Source organism: Protopterus annectens, chromosome 2.part1, assembly GCF_019279795.1.
Source record: "Protopterus annectens isolate FY-2018-M chromosome 2.part1, PAN1.0, whole genome shotgun sequence".
NCBI lineage: Eukaryota > Metazoa > Chordata > Ceratodontiformes > Protopteridae > Protopterus > Protopterus annectens.
Genome location: NC_056729.1, coordinates 1,426,730,415 through 1,426,746,399, shown reverse-complemented (window position 1 = coordinate 1,426,746,399; position 15,985 = coordinate 1,426,730,415). Strand labels below are relative to the sequence as shown.

General features: G+C 44.1%; 1 long non-coding RNA gene across 1 annotated transcript in view; it reads right to left on the bottom strand.

Annotated features, from left to right (window-relative positions):
* Positions 1 to 15,985, bottom strand: part of LOC122794774 — a 286,504-nt gene that overhangs the window by 131,552 nt on the left and 138,967 nt on the right. The window contains exon 2 of the long non-coding RNA XR_006363695.1: positions 7,180 to 7,245. This is a non-coding gene — a long non-coding RNA (uncharacterized LOC122794774). The remainder of the gene's footprint in view (positions 1 to 7,179; positions 7,246 to 15,985) is intronic.

The following is a 15,985-nucleotide window of genomic DNA, read 5'->3' as shown; positions in this document are numbered from 1 at the left end:
GAGACCACAGGACGGCCAAGGTCCATTGAAGAATCTGCATGTGAAGGCATGCTAAAGGCAATAATTGGATTGTAGCTGCCATAGACCCCAAGGCCCTGAGGACTGCTTCTGCCATCGGAACCTCTACATGAAGAACCAGCAACACATGCAGCTTTAGACAGTGTATTGTCTCCAGAGTGAGAAAAACCTGCATTTGTATTGTATTCAACCTTGCTCTGATGAAATACAGGCTCTAAACCAGAGTCAGTGCTGATATGGAAAGATTGATGGTAATACCTAGAAGGTGGGCTAAAAGCAGAAAAGAGTCCCTGGCATGACAAAGTAGATGCTTGGTCGGGGTAACAAAGAGCCAATCATCCAGGAATGGGAAAACCTGGATACCCTGAAGCCTCAGGTGAACTGCTACTACTGCCATCACCTTGGTTAACACCCGGGGGCCAGGGGTGAGACCAAAGGGGAGGGCTCTGAACTGAAAATGACTGGCACCTAGCCAGAAGTGGAGGAACCTCTGAGAGCTTCTATTAATTTTGATACGGTAGTAAGCATTTTGGAGGTTGATCGAGCACATCTAGTCATTTGTCTGCAGATAGGGCAGGACAGAAAGGAGAGTGACCATCTGAAATTTCATCTTGGTAACTACCAGGTTCAGTGTGGAAAGATCCAGGCTGGGTCTTAACCAAGGCACCCATAATGCCCCCTGTCTCCTTCCTCCCTTCAGATCGCGTTTGCTGCTCATAACAAGACATAAACCCACCCCAACAAAGCCTTACCACTATAGATTAATGTCATACTCTTAACCAAGGCAACAAAAAAAGCTCCGTGGAAAAAAGTCCAAACACTTCAAAGTTTTCACAGATTTAATTAAGCGCTTTTCGTCACCTTCAATAAGGCAACTTCCTCAGATTACATTTATCATTAATGAAAGAAAATATCAAATAAAACACAGCTTGAACTGCAACTCAAAAATGATTGTCTACGCTGCCTCGTGTTCCTCATGTAAAGCTTTTTACATTGGAAAAACGGAGCGAAGACTTAGAGATAGAGTCTATGAACATACTTATGCAATAGCGACACGTAAAAGTGACAATGCACTTGCTAGGCATAGTATGTTACATTTAGGACACAAATTTACTTTCAAAGCAATAGACCAAATTCAACATAGCATTAGAGGTGATCCTTTAAATTTACTACTCGAAGAATGTGAACTGGCATGGCAAATAAGATTGAATGCCTTTGCTGAACCTGGGTTAATGACCACTGTAACATAACATGTCTTTTAAAACTCAGAAGTTTAGAGAGAAAGTGAATAATTAACTATATACAAATGCTAGCCTTATTAATTTATGGTTATATGGATGCCATAAATGTATTTAGTTTTTTTTATATTTGTTGACTTTCAATTTTTATTTTGGGTATGTTAATTATGGGCGTAAGTGATGTTAGTCATGTCAACAGTGGTGCAGTATATATATATATTGATTATAATTAGCAACCTAAAACACAGACTTCAAAAAGTTTTTAACAAAAGTACTATTTTTTCGCATATTAATACACCTTTCAGGTACGATCATGTGACGTGTTGTTTTACTATTTAATGGCCTTGTTTGTAAGAATGTAATCTGAGGAAGTTGCCTTATTGAAGGTGACGAAAACTGCTTAATTAAATCTGTGAAATCTTTGAAGTGTTTGGACTTTTTTCCACGGAGCTTTTTTTGCTGCAGTGTTGAAAATTGTTTATAGTAGATACTCATAACCAAGGAACATAAAGAATGGCCATGAGCTTGATCAGCATCAGCACATGGTCAGAACAATAGTGACAAGGCAGGGGGAAGGAGGGAGGGATGGTTGAAGACTAATGAAGTACAACTACTCAGATGGAATGTTATGGTGAGTACATAACTTCTTTATCTGAAGTAGTTTATTTCATTTGGTCTTCAACCTTTGGAACAGAGTCCCCAGCTACTTAGCACCTGGGAGGCCCTCATGGAAGGATATTCCAGAGCACGGCAGAGCCAAAAGAAGCCCTACCTCTGGAAATTATATCCAACTTGTAGTGGGAAATGAAGGTATGAGATAAGGACCATGTGGCGGCACAGCAGATGTCATCCAGCGAGACCCTAGGCCAGAAAGCCGCCAAAGTAGCCTTAGACCTGGTAGAGTGTGTTTTCACCTGACTCGGCGGAGAGAGCTCTCTTGCTAAATAAGCTCTGGAAATGCATTGGGATATCCATCTGGCAACTGTGACTTTAGAAATTGGTTTGCCCAAGGGCTTAGTATAAGAAACAAACAACTGGTCAGACTTTCGAAAGGATTTGGTCCTGTCCAAGTAGAAGTGTAGTTGTCTGTGTACATCTAGCAAATGCAATATATATTCTCCCTTGTTCTGGGAATTTGGAAAAAATACTGGCAGATTGATAGATTGATTTATGTTAAGCTTTAGAGGCCACCTTAGGCAAAAAGGATGGATTAGTTTGTAAGTAGACTCTATCCTTATGGAAGATCATATAAGGCATTTTGATAGAAAGAGCTTGGAGTTCCAAAACTCTCCTAGTAGAAGTGATGGCTACCAAAAAGGCAGTCTTCCAGGATAGGAACTGTAACTCAATTGTAGCTGCAAGTTCAAAAGGGGGAGAGACTAGAGCCTGGAGAACCAGAGTAAGGTCTCACTGAGGTGTTGGATTTTTCACCGGAGGACGTAGCAGAAAAGTACCCTTAACAAAAGTCTTGCAGAGTTTAGAAGACACTAAGGAAGTCATGTTGTCACCAATATGGAAATTAGAAATAGACGCAAGTTGTACTTTTATAGTGGACAAACTGGCACACTGTTGGAAAAGATCTGTTAAAAAATCCTGAACAGCAGAAGTTGGAGCCGTAAAGGGGTCTAAGGCCTGTTGCGAGGCCCAGATAGAAAAACGCTTCCATTTGCTACGATAAACTGTTCTGGTGGACGACTTTTGATCCACATCCAGAATCTCCTTAATGGAGGAAGATAAACCAGGAGTCCTGACAATCATGGGAACTGGAGCAGCCAGGCCATGAGCTTCAGACTGACCAGATCTGGATGAAGTATCCCTGAGGGATGTGAAATAAGATCCATAACTGGATCCAGAGTCCAAGGAGGAACTATTGCGTGAGACCATAGGGATGGGAACCAGACTTGGCGAGGCCAGAATGGGGCAATGAGGATGACAGTGCTCCCCAGTCTGCAAGGTTTTTGAAGAAACTTGAAGATCAAGGGCAGGGGAGGATACGCATAGAGTAGACCGGGTGGCCAAGCATGAACCAGAGTGTCTCTAGGAGCTTCCTCCTGAGGGGGGGGTTCAGAGCGAAGAACTTGCTACACTTCACGTTGGAAGAAGATGTGAAGAGATTGCAGCAAGGATCACCCCCACCTGAAGAAGATCCACTCCGCCACTGAAGGGTTCAGAGACCACTCATAAGGCAGAAGGATAGACCTCCTGAGCCTGTCCGCGAGAATGTTGGACCGATCTGGAATAAGTGTTGCTACCAGAAAATGACCGGTGGGTGATTGCCCCCTCTCACGGCTTCATGACAAAGGGGGTAGGATCTGGTTCCCCCCGCTTGTTGATGTACCAGACTACTGACATATTGTCCGTCTGAATGGCAATCATCCCTTGAGGAAGATGAGCCTGAAGAGCTTACAACGCTAGAAGCACCACCCTCATCTCTAGAATGTTGATATGTAAACTGGTCTCAGGTAGGGACCACGTGCCTTTGACCGCCAGTTCCGAGTAATGCCCCCCCCCCAGCTCGGAGGCATCCGTGGTCACCGTGGCTTTGGGCAAGGGTGGAAGAAAAGGACGACCCTTTGTAAGGTCCAGAGACTGAATCCACCACAGAAGGGAGTCCCTACACACCCGAGATATTTTGACAGGGTAAGACATGGGTAGATCCAGAAGAGACCACAGGACGGCCAGGGTCCATTGAAGAATCTGCATGTGAAGGCATGCTAAAGGCAATAATTGGATTGTAGCTGCCATAGACCCCAAAGCCCTGAGGACTGCTTCTGCCGTCGGAACCTCTACATGAAGAACCTGCAACACATGCAGCTTTAGACAGTGTATTGTCTCCAGAGTGAGAAAAACCTGCATTTGTATTGTATTCAACCTTGCTCTGATGAAATACAGGCTCTAAACCAGAGTCAGTGCTGATATAGAAAGATTGATGGTAATACCTAGAAGGTGGGCTAAAAGCAGAAAAGAGTCCCTGGCATGACAAAGTAGATGCTTGGTCGGGGTAACAAAGAGCCAATCATCCAGGAACGGGAAAACCTGGATACCCTGAAGCCTTAGGTGAACTGCTACTACTGCCATCACCTTGGTTAACACCCGGGGGCCAGGGGTGAGACCAAAGGGGAGGGCTCTGAACTGAAAATGACTGGCACCTAGCCAGAAGTGGAGGAACCTCTGAGAGCTTCTATTAATTTTGATACGGTAGTAAGCATTTTGGAGGTCGATCGAGCACATCTAGTCATTTGTCTGCAGATAGGGCAGGACAGAAAGGAGAGTGACCATCTGAAATTTCATCTTGGTAACTACCAGGTTCAGTGTGGAAAGATCCAGGCTGGGTCTTAGGTCCCCCGTTTTCTTTGGCACTAAAAGGAACCTGGAATAAAACCGCAATCTGGACTGGTCTGGGGGGGACCCCTTTGCATGACTCTCTTTTTTAGCAGCTTTTCTATTTCCAAGGCTGCTGCCTCCCTTTGAGTGGGTGGGACATCTGGGAGGTGTCTGGGAAGAAGGGGTGGCTGGGCAAAGGGAATTGTATAGCCTCTGGATATGATCTGCAGCACCCAGCGATTATTTGTAATGGACTCCCATGCCGCTGGGTGTGGCAAAAGGCGACCCCCGACTGGCTCCAGACAGGAGCAGTCAGGCAATCCCTCAGGGCTGCTGCCCAGGTCTGTCCAGAAAGGTTCTTGAGCGCCAGTATTTTTTAGGCCCCCCTCTGCCTCTGGGCTGGCACTTACTGTAACCCTCTCTGCCTCTGGGAGACGAGTTGTCCTGAGTGTCCCGGGAAAACAACTGAGACTTCTGGAACCACATCTTCTTTGTCCCTTGCTGATTCCTGGAGAAGGATCTTTGAGGGGGGGGGGGGGAGAAGCGGATCCCAACGGTAGATAGAGTCTTCCCGTCATTCTCACTCTGGACCAGTGTCTCTTTCACTGACTTCCCAAAGGGTGAGGTACAATCATATGGGGCGTTGGTAAAAGACATCTTAAAGAGGTCAGAAAACTGACACAGCCAGAGCCAAGAATGATGCCTAATGGTGATTCCTGCACCAGCTGCCCTAGCGGCTCCTACCATAGCATGGGAGAGGAGGCGTTTGGATGTATTGGAGATAGCCTTCAGAGTGGCCATGCAGGTGGAGAACGTTTTCTTGTCCTCAGTCAACATGGACTCTGGGTCCATTCAGCGACCTCCTTGACCAGGTCACACTGAAGTCGAGTCAGGTGTGCCATGTAGTTCAGCGCCCTAACAGTGAATGTTGCTGAAGCATACACCCGCTTCCCAAAACGGTCCAACGTACGTGACTTGCAGTCAGGCGGGTAGGACCGTAGAGCTCTACTGGGCGAGCTCTTTCTTGGTGGCCACTGCCACGACCATAGCATCAATTGGGCACCCTTTAAACCAATGCATTCTGTCCAACGGAGGGCTAAGGGCTTTGTCGGGTTGCTTCGGATGGGCTCCACCATGTCCGGTTCCTTCCACACCCAAGATGTTATAAGATGCACCAAAGGATCTGCAGGAGGGAGCACCCAGGAAGCAGATGGGCCTGTGCCAAATGTCTTGAGAAACACTGCTTCATCTGGGGTTGGCTTTTGGGCAGACCACCCCCCTTCTGGCAAAGGATTTCCATGATGTCCCCAAATGAGACATCCTCAGGGGGGATCGGGGGGAGCCTTACACTTCCTCAAAATCAGTGTCTGAAGTGAGTGACTCGAATGAGGAGTCCAATTGCCTCCTCTTGCACATTCGTTTGCGTGGAGCCTCTTCAGTGGGACTCTCTGGAGAGGACCCACAAATTTCTTGTTGCTCTCTTTTTTTTTTTTTTTAAACCGATGACTGTCGTGCAGGAAGGGGTAAAAGAGAAGGAGAAGGTAAGATTGTAGAAAAGAAATCACTTACAAACCCTCAAAAAAATTTGAAAACGAATCGCCTCACTGCTAAAAGCACAGATCACGCTGCTTGCTATATCAGTGGCAAACGAGATCTGAAGGGAGGAAGGAGACAGAGGGCATTATGGGTAGAGGGGAGTAGCTGAGAGATCGGATCAAAAATCCTATGTGGCTGTGTCGGATCCGAAGCCCAAAGATTGAAGAGCAAATAAAGTAAACTACTTCAGATCCATAGACGTGGATACTTACAAGTTGAATGAATAACACTTTCCAGAAGATAATATATACCCACACTATGTGGGACAACCCCCAATGAGGGGCTGTGCCCCCCCTTATATATATATATATATATATATATATATATATATATATATATATATATATACTAACTGCAGGATCACACTACAGTGGGGAACAGGGCATATACCTTTCAACAAAATGAGTTTCAGTCAAATGAGTTTTCAATGAAGTGAGCTTTCAGTGAATTGTGCTCAGGCAATTGATTTTCAGTGAAATGAGTTTTCAACTAAATAAGTTTCAGTGAAGTCTGTTTTCAGTGAAATGAAGTAGACTCATATATACACATACCCCTCCCCACACATACACACACACACAAACACACACACACACACATATATATATATATATATATATATATATATACACACATACATAAATTATGCACCCAAACACATACGCACACACACACACACACACACACACACACACACACACACACACACACACACTCACACACACACACACACCTAGATATATATATATATATATATATATATATATATATATATATACAGTGAAAGAGAGAAAGAAATATAGATATAGATTAGATATGGATATAGATATAGATGTGTGTGTATGTGTGTGTTTGGGTGCAACATGTGTAACACACTGCCATATATTAATAAAGCACTTGTTGAAAACTACTGTACAATTGCAGAAGAGAGAGAGATACAAAGGGAAACAAAAACAGACAGGATCTAATACTAATATAAGTAATAATTCAAATAAATATGACTTACTGGATGTTTGGCAGAAAGTCTCCCACTCACAGTTCCTGTCTGATTCCATGTTGAAGTGACAAAGTCCTATATCAAGTAAAAGGCAGCATGTACATTTTGTTAATGATAACATGACTAGCTGTAGACATACATACATACATACACACACACACACACACACACACACACACACACACACACACACACACACACACATACACTCATAGAACTATATATATAGTATTTAACAGATAAGGATGAAATTATTAAGCTTCTATTAGAAACAAAATATGTAATAAGATAAATGTTACTAAAGATGTCTAGTCTCCTGTATAAGCAAAAATACATGTATACATATACACCATATACAAGCCAAAGAAGGCTATCTGGATTCACTAATATGGTGTGCAGTCACTTTACTAGGTTTTATGCATTTGGTAGATAATTCATAAGAGGAGTGGGTATTTATGGTCTGTCCTGTGCTAAGCTTACTTCAGTTTGTGAATTGAGCTTACTTTTGTACTGCAAACTGAGAGTGAAGCACACTACTTCTAACAGGATGGAGCAGCTGTCAAAATGTAAGCATTAGAATCTCACCATAATAACTACATTTCTGTGGACACCCTGGAAAGGGTGTACATTTCTGTGGATGTCCTCTTGAGATGTTCTTTCCCCTTGTATGTTATTCATTACAAGCTGTGTTAGATATGTTGGTACATTTGCATGATATTGCCTAAAGGTGTATTCCTGTAGATGAAAGTTATGTACTCACCACAACAATAGATCTTCATATCCATTTCACTCCCCTTTAACAGAAGGATCACTTGCTGCAGTTGTCATGGACTCATCATATATAGTCTTTTCCTTAAGGTCAAGCTCCTCCCCCCACTCCTACAATGCACTTCATTTCTCTTTTTTTCTGCAGACCAAGTTTGTAAGCAATCTGCCTACAGTTACTAGGTAAAAGAGCACCACACTCTTATCTGTCTCAGAAAGGTTAAAGCACTTACTTCTCCCCTAAAAATCATCCTAACATTTCATCAATCTAACAGCAGTAAACATTCCAACACTTGTACTGTTCTGTACTATATCCCTTACCTGAAAAACACTCTAATCCATTTCTAGACTAACACAATACCTAACAGAGCTTATCTTACTCTCATCCTACCTATACCTTTATCCTATTTTATGCCACTATGGGCATTTATTTACTTATCGGTTATACTAAAGCATAAATGTATTTCAACTTTATATTTACTAATATTTCTACAAAAAAAAAAAATTATATATATTTGTATTATTTGTACTAATTGTATATTTTACTAGAGTACTGACTGTATATTCTACTAGAGTTATCACATGCCATGTAAATGGTCCTCTGTACTACTTATAAATGTTAAGAATTGCCTTGTACTGTTTTAATCTAATATTGTATTGTATCATGGAGCTTTTCTCTCCGGGCCTCTGCTGAAAATGGACCTGTGTCCAGTCGGACTTTCCCGGTTAACAAAAATAAAATAAATAAAATAAAAATAAAAACCTTGGGTAATGTTGACTAGGCTGGTACAGAGAGAGAAGAGATCAGCAGGCGGGGGAAGGAGAGAGGGTATGTTGAGGTGGACAGACATGGATCATGAATATCTGTCATTATAATAAGTAAAGGGAGGAGGAAAGTGCCCTAAAGTGCAAAAAACACTTACAAAACCAAACGAAAATCAAATTAGGGCACCAATGAAAGGAAAACCTTCCAAATAATCAGTAAGCACATTTATTGTTCAAAAACAGCATCCACGTGTAAAAAGAACAGTGTAATCCAGAAGTACCATAAACACAATGTTTTTTGCGCATTTTTGTTCTGTTAGCAGACTTCATCAGATAAAACACAACCTCCTAAGCCTTTATAATTTATACAAGCCCTCATTTAAAATTGCCAATGGAAAACACTCCCTAATTAAGATATTAAATAATCTTAAAATATTTTTTAAAAAAGCATATACTTAAATACATCATACAAATGCATAAAAAAGAAAAAAATGCATACTAATAATATGTCCAATTGTAAAACATTGCCACTTTGTAAATATTTAAAACATTAAAAAAATCTATTTATGTGAACAAGTTAAACAGCTTATAATAAAACCATTCTGGCTAGCTCCTAAAAGTTGTTTGTATGGTTCATGCTCCCTCTAGTGGTAGATATAAAAAACACTTTATAATTTAGCAGACCTAAGCTTAAGAACTGGGGTAATGCAGACCATGTCATTTAACCCTGGGAAGCTGCTGGCTTCAAAAAACAATAATTCCCTATATTCTAATTGTGTTTCCCATGGGCCTCCCCTAATGTCCACTGTTACTGTTTTAAGGACATGAAACAAACATTCTGCTCCCTCATAAGATGTAACATGTCTATATAATGCATTATTACTATTTTTATTTTTCATGTCATTCCGATGCTTGTATATTCTTCTCTGTAACTTTGTCTCTGTTTTACCTATGTAAAATGCATTACATTAGTTGCACATGGCCACACAGACCACAGACTTGTGTTGCAATTACTAAAGGATGCCCCCCTAACTAATTTGTCTCTTGCCTTGATGTATATATACTACCACTCGCAATATATGGAAATTGTTGACAGGATCCACATTTAAATGTACCAGTCTTCTTTTGCCCACTCATGTTCCCTTGCTTATTATTCTCCATTATATTTTTAAAATTAAAATTTTTTCTGTAAATGCATTTAAAAGGTCTTTTGAAGATAAGAGTCAAAATCTGAAATGGAAGCAAACTTGGCCCATTCTCTCTCTATTATTCTTTTAACTATTTCCGCATCACCATTGTAATTTATAATAAAAGCTCCCTTATAGTTCTCTTTTCTTGCATTGCCACTATGATCATCTACACTGTTGTTGGAGCTATCCCTACCTAAGAGGGTTCCACACCTATCATTCCTCCCTTGTGTAACTTCGTTCCTAACTAATCAGTCTTAATGGGCAACCTCTTTCTCTAAACATCTCAGTGAGTAAATCACACTCATATAAATAATCTGCGTCTTCTGAGGTCATTCTGCTATGCCTTACAAACTGACCTTTTACTAGACCTCTTTTTTGTTAGTTAGGGTGCCCACTTGTGTAAAACAAATATGAATTAGAATAAGTCATTTTTCTATATACTGTTGTCCTAAACTTGCCTACACTTTTGTGGATAGTAATGTCCAAATAGTTCATTTTGTCCCTATCTATATTATAAGTGAACCTTAAAAATGAATAGCTTGAGACAAGTATTCAAAAAACCTCAGTAATGTTTCTTCAGTGTCTGTCCAAAACAGGCATATATCATCTAGGTAACACTTGTATAGGCTAGCATAACCAGAGTTGAAAATGCATTTCTTTTCCCAATAAGAGAGAGAAAAAGAAGTTATGTACTCACCATAACGTTCCATCTGAGTAGTTATACTTCATTTGTCTCCAACCTGTGGGTACTGGATCTGCATCAGATCCGAGCCGGCAACTTCACAAGCATCTGCTCCGAGCTCCAAGCTCCTTCCCCTACCCATAATACACCACCACTACCTTCCAACCCTTAGATCGAGTTTGCAGTACCTTATACTAAACAACCCGACCCAAACCACCTTACCACACACAATGTGCCACCTATGAAAGATGTCCATATGGTAAGGCCAGGGGGAAGGAGGGAGGGACAGTTGAAGACAAATGAAGTATAACTACTCAGATGGAATGTTATGGTGAGTACATAACTTCTTTATCTAAATTAGTTTACTTCATTTGATCTTCGAACTGTGGGACACAGTCCCCAGCTACTAAATACCTGGGTGGCCCTCATGGAAAAATATTCTGGAGCACCGCGGAACCAAAGGATGCTCTCCTTCGAGAAATCAAATCCAATTTATAGTGAGAAATAAAAGTATGAGATGAGGACCAAGTAGCTGCAGAACAAATGTCGTCTAAGGATACTCTAGACCAAAAGGCCACAGAAGTAGTCATGGACCTTGTCGAGTGAGCTCTAATCCGACCCAGAGGAAACAAACCATTATCCTTGTAGATCTGAAGGATGCATAGAGAAATCCACCTGGCAATGGTCACCTTGGAAATAAGTTTACCCAAAAATGGTTTAGAAAAGGACACAAACAACTGGTCAGATTTACGAAAAGTTTTGGTCCTGTGCAAATAGAACTGTAGCTGTCTATGAACATCCAACAAATGCAACTTGTATTCAACTTTGTTTGTGAAATTTAGAAAGAAAACAGGTAAATTGATAGCCTGATTGATACTGACCTCAGATGCCACTTTTGGAAGAAAGGAGGGATTGGTGTGAATAGAAACCGTGTCTTTATGGAAGACCATGTATGGAACCTTGACAGACAAAACCTGAAGTTCTGAGACCCTCCCAGCCAAGGTGATAGCCACTAGGAAGGCTGTCTTCCAAGACAGAAACTTAAGGTCTACGGTTGCTGCAGGTTCAAAGGGAGGGGCAACCAACGCTTGTAGTAGCATAGTAAGGTCCCACGAAGGAAAAGGATCTTTGACCGGAGGATGTAAGAGGAAGGTACCTTTGATAAAGGCTTTGCACAAAATGGAAGAGGCCAAAGAAGCAGAGTTTTCACCAACATGAAAATGAGAAATGGCGGCTAGTTGGACCTTCACCTTAGACGAGCTAGCCCCTTGTTGAAAGATATTTGCCAAAACAATCAAGGATAGCCGGAATGGAAGTGGTGAAAGGATCTAAATTCCTTTGAGAGGCCCAAAAGGAAAAACGCTTCCATTTGTTGCGATAAATCTTCCTGGTGGATGACTTATGAGCTGCCACCAGAATAGTTCTGACCGAAGAAGACAACCCGGGAGTCCTAGCAATTAAGGAACTGCAGCAGTCAAGATGTGAGTTTCAGACTGCCCAGATTTGGATGAGGGGACCCCTGAGGGGTGAGAAATGAGATCTGAAATGGGATCCAAGGTCCAAGGAGGAGCTAGAAGATGAGACCAGAGGAAGGAAAACTATACCTGGCAAGGCCAAAACGTGGCAATGAGGATCACTTTGCTCCCCAGTTAACGTGCCTTCTGGAGGAACTTTGGGATAAGAGGTAAAGGAGGGTAAGCATAAAAAAGACCGGGAGGCCAAGCATGGACTAAAGCATCTCTGGGGGATTCCACCATTGGGGCGTTCAGAGGGAAGAACTCACTGCACTTCGTGTTGGACGGAGATGCAAAGAGATCGCAGCAAGGCCGACCCCACACTAGATAGATCTGCTCCACTACTGAAAGGATTCGGAGAACACTCGTAAGGCATCAGGATATTCTGGCTCAGTTTGTCCGCCAGAATGTTGGACCGTCCTGGAATATGGGTTGCTACCAGAAAATGACCAGTGGAGATCACCAATTCCCAAACTCTCATGACCTCGCGACAAAGGGGGTAAGATCTGGTCCTTCCCTGTTTGCTGACTGAATTGCAATGGCTCCCAGAGGTAGAAAAGCCAGAAGGGCCTGCAACGCTAAAAGGACTGCCCTCATCTCCAGAATGTTTATATGCAAACTGGTCTTGATCGGGCACCACATGCCTTGGACTGTCCTTCCTGAGCAAGGCCCCCCTACCCTAGCTGGGAGGCATCGGTGGTCACTGTGGTTTGGGCATGGGCTGTGACAAAAGGTCGTCCTTCCAAGATTTCTGAAGAATGCATCCATCATAGAGGGGACAACCTGCAGACTTTGCTTATGTGTATCGGGTACGACAATGGAAGATCCAACAAAGACCACTGCACCGCTGGAGTCCACTAAAGTACTTGCATGATTAAGTGAGCACATGGTAGAAGTGGTATCATTACTGCCATAGAACCTAGAGCCCTTAAAACTGACTCTGCTGAGGGAAGATGAGATAGATAAATGAAAGCGACATGCATCCTTAAGTTTTGAACTCTCTCTGAGATCAGGAAGACTTTTGTTTGTAACGTGTCTATCCATACTCCTATGTATTCTATAACCTGGACAGGGTTCAGAACAGAATTGGCTGTGTTGACTGTAATCCCTAGACAGTGTGCAAGATGTAGGAAATAGTCTCTGGTCTGATAAAGAAGATGCTTGGTGGGAGCAGTAAGGAGCCAATCGTCCAGTAAGGGTAGACCTGAAGCCTCAGGTGAGCCGCTACTGCCATCACTTTGGTGAACACCCTGAGGGCTGTGGTGAGACCAAAGGGTAGGGTTCGAAAGTTATAATGATTGGCCCCTAGCTAGAAGTGGAGAAACCTCCTGGAGCTTCTGTGCATCTTTATGTGATAGTAGGTGTCCTGGAGGTCAAACGAGTACATCCAGTCTCTCTCTTGCAGGTACAGCAGGATGGACTGTAAGGTGACCATCCAGAAATTCTCTTTGGCAACTGACAGGTTCAGAGTAGACAGGTCCAGAATGGGCCTTAAGTCCCCTATCTTTTTTGGTACTAAAAAGAACCTGGAGTAGATGCCCTATCCAGACTGATCTAGAAGGACGGGTTTGATGGCTTGTTTCTTTAGCAGCTTGGAAACCTCTAGTGCTGCTGCCTCCCTTTGCAGAGGTGGTAGATCTAAGAGGTGTTGGAAAGGGATAGGGAGAACCACAAATGGGATTGAATAGCCTCTGGAAATTATCTGAAGCACCCAAGAGTCTGATGACATGGACTCCCATGCTGTCAGGTGCAATGACAGGCGACCCCCGACTGCCTCCAGAGCAGAGCAGTCAGGCAACCCCTCAGGGTTGCTGCGTGGGCCTGTCCGAGAATGATTCTCGAGACCCAACATTCCTCGGACCCCCTCTGCCTCTGGGCTGGCATCTGTCTTGTCCCCCTCTGCCTCTAGGGGAAGAAGGGCCCCGAGTGTCCCAGGAATACTGTGTCTTCCGGAACCACATCTTCTGCCCTCGCTGATTCTGGGAAAAGGATCTTTGAGGGTTCGAGCAGTGGATTCCGACAGCAGACAGTGTCTTCCCATCTTTCTCACTCTGGACCAAGGTGTCACGGATGGTCTTATCAAAGAGGGAAGAACTGTCATAAGGGGCATTCGCAAAAGACGCCTTGAAGGGTTCCATGACTTGACACAACCTGGGCCAGGTGTGACACCTCATGGAGATGATGGACCCAGCCAACCTAGCTGCTCCTTCTGTCGCGTGTGAGAGGAGTCACATGGATGTATTAGAAACTGCTGTCAAGGTAGCCATCCTCGCAGAGAACGTACACCTGTCCTCCTACAACATGGACTTTGAGGGCGACTTAGCCAGTTCCTTAACCAGGTCACGCTGAAGTCGAGTAACATGGCCAAGCTAGTTTAGCGCCCTAATAAAAAAGGTTGCTGACACATAAACCCGCTTCCCGGTCAGGAGGGTGGACCGAGGAACTCTCCTGGGCTAGTTCCCTCTTGGTGGCGGCTGCTACCACCATAGCGTCTACCGGGGACCCTTTATTCCAAGCAAGTCTATCCGGAGGGGGGCTCTTAAGATTTTATCCGGGCACTTTGGGATTGGTTCCATGGTATCTGGTTTCTTCCAAGCCCGCTAGGTGACCAAGTCCACTAATGGATCTGCAGGGGGGGGGACACCTAACCTCTCTGCTGGTGCAAAATATTCATGATGTCTCCGAAGAAGACATCCTCAGGAGGTGATCTGGAGAGGAGTCCAAGTGCCTCCTCTTGTATGTATGCTTGCGAGGAACCTCTCTGGTGGGGCTGTATGAAGGGGGCTCGCAAACCACCTGTTGTTCCTCAAGGGAAACCACCTGGGGCTCCTTGAGCACGGGCTGTCTCTGTGGTAAAATGATGGGAGTCACACCAAAAACAGAGGGAGTCAGGGTAGAGTCCGAAGATATAGTCAGGGGCCTCAACCCACTAAACAGGACCCTTTCCACAACATTGAATGCCGAAGGAGAGAGAGCTTCCTAGGACACTAGTAAGGGAGCCGCTCTCCTCGGGTCCAACGTTGGGATTGGACCCAGGCCCCAAGTGGACGGAGAGCCGAGGAGGTGGCCGTGACCTGACAAGGTTGAAGCCAATGGAAAAAACTCCACCTCCTCAGATCCAACACCCAGGCTACAGCTCTGAGAGCCACTCGGATCCAAGCTAGTCAGATCCAACATGCTCCAGGCAGCTGCCGGCATCAGGGAAACAGGTACCGTCGGCGCTGACCCCCTGACTAGGGAACTTCTTGGATCCATGTACTCTAAAACCAGGAGTCGGATCGGAGAAGGAGATATAGGTGTAAAGAAGGGAAGCAAGCTCCCCCCACCAGAGGGAGAGGGGGACGGAAGACTCCCATCTGAATTTGTGTGCGAATAAATCTCCGTATCATTTTATCCATGTCAGCTTCTGAGAGACTGTGGGTTCACCGCAACAAAGCTATGGACTCTGACCTGATGGGTCGGAGAACCAAAACCCTAGAAGATGGCTTGGGCTCCTCCAGCTCAGGAGAAAACCTAGGAGATCGGAGCTGAGGGGAGTCAGGTCGGTGCCTAGCCTGAAGTTTGGGGGGAGACCCGGTCTGAGCCGAAAGCTCCAGGGACCTCTTCCACTTATCAGTCTTGTGTTCTCTCTACTTCTCTCTACCTTTTCCATGCTCTCCTTCCACAGGCCTAGAGGCAGAAGGATGAGTCCCGGCCTGGGAGGGAGGAGAAGTAGGGGCAGGATCCAAAGGAGAGGCAGTCACAGACGTGACCGAAGCAGAACTTGAGGCAGCCGCCTCCATAGAAGGGAGAAGGCCCTTCACAATACGTTTAGCCCTACGGTCCTTAAGGGCTTGCGGGTTAAAACCCATGCAAATACTGCAGTCAGCTGACAGATGGGCAGCACACAAACAAAGAAC